Source organism: Nannospalax galili, unplaced genomic scaffold (genome assembly GCF_000622305.1).
Source record: "Nannospalax galili isolate Female #2095 unplaced genomic scaffold, S.galili_v1.0 scaffold2134, whole genome shotgun sequence".
NCBI classification, from domain to species: Eukaryota; Metazoa; Chordata; class Mammalia; order Rodentia; family Spalacidae; genus Nannospalax; species Nannospalax galili.
Window position 1 is genome coordinate 31,359 of NW_008334669.1, and position 1,746 is coordinate 33,104.

The window sequence follows — 1,746 nt, forward strand, 5'->3', positions numbered from 1 at the left end:
TTCATGGAAAAAGCAGGACTCATTCTTTGAGAAATTATTTTTAAACTGTGTTTTATTTAAAACACATTTTCATGTGTGTGTGTGTGTGTGTGTGTGCACACACACACGCACACACAAGCACACACACACAGGGAGGGGGGAGGATAAGTTTCTTCCTCTTGATATATCATCACTTGTCTCTTTTTTCATACATGAACCAGCACTTTATTCTCACCGATTCTCTGAAATTGCAATGCATTATTAATTCCACCTTCTTAAGCAGGTTGCTTGTAATTATAATTGTCTTGCTAAAAAAGATAATGCAACAGCTGCACCTACTCTGAAAATGGATCCTGGGAGAATGTAATTAAGTTATTTCAATTTAGAAACTGAATCTTATCAAGAGCTATGGGATGCTCTTGCTAAAAAAGAAAATGCAACAGCTGCACCTACTCTGAAAATGGATCCTTGGAGAATGTAATTAAGTTATTTCAATTTGGAAACTGAATCTTATCAAGAGCTATGGGATGTATAAACTTAAGGCAGACCTTTCCACCAGGTTTTTAATAGTATGTCATTTGCAGAAACCTAGAAAACTAAAAAATTAGAATGTAAATTTTTTGCATGCTCCAATCAGAACATTACTAAATAGGACTATGCTACAGAACCTTGGATGTTATAGTTAGAACATTTAGAAGAAAACAGAGCTAAGGAGGTTAAAACCATGTTTACTCTCTCTGTGATACTCCATGTGGCTTTATTTATTTTGCTTGGTGGCCATGGATTTTCTACTATAACTTCTAACTCATCTTGCATAACTTTTTTAAGTTACACACATCCAAAAAGAAAGTCTCTATCGATATATGCTTTCTCCTTGAAGATGAATTCCATTGGTATGTTCTGTTTTCTATAAATCATATTTTCATACACATAAAAATAGAGTTGGGAATTAGCTCTAGAGGCATTATATTAAATATTGTTTAATATTATGTTCAAATACTTCAAGAACCATATTAAAATAGTATTTTCAAAAGTTACTGGACCTCATTTACTAAAATTTTACCTATGTTAATGCCCTAAATTTTGTTGGTTAGAATGATCAACTGGTAAGAACTGTGTATAGCGAGGGTTAGTAAAATATTATTTAAAGTTAGAGACATTTAGCAATGAGGTTAATAATGATAAGGACCTTGCATTCCAAAGTATTTCCAAAACAATTCAGAGTATCCAGTATTTACTTCATTAATCTCCTCTTACGAATAATATCTTGCATCACATGTCTTTAAAAGAAAGAGTCATCTTATTTCATAAGCAATCACATGTTTCCTTAGAATGTATTGACCGTCTTAAAGGTCTATATATGTTACTCAAAGTATATACCATTCATTATAATTTATAAAAATTGTTCTTATTGATCCCATATATGTTAATAACCAAAGTGTAATCCCTACTAGATTATGAACAACTTAAAGTCCTGAAATGATACCTTATAACCATTCTAAGTGTTGAATTTCTTTTAAAAATATTTTATGTATTTTTTATTTTATGTGTATGAGCATATGGCCTGCATGTATGTGAGTGAACCAGTGTCATGTAATACCCACGGAGGTCAGAGGAGGTTGTCGGATCCCCTGGAACTGGAATTATGGACACCTGTTAGGCACCATTTGGAGGCAGGGAATTGAACCTGGGTCCTCTGTAAGAGCAGCCAGTGCTCTTAACCTCTGAGCCATCTCTCCAGCCCTGGAAATGGTTTTTAAACCCAAC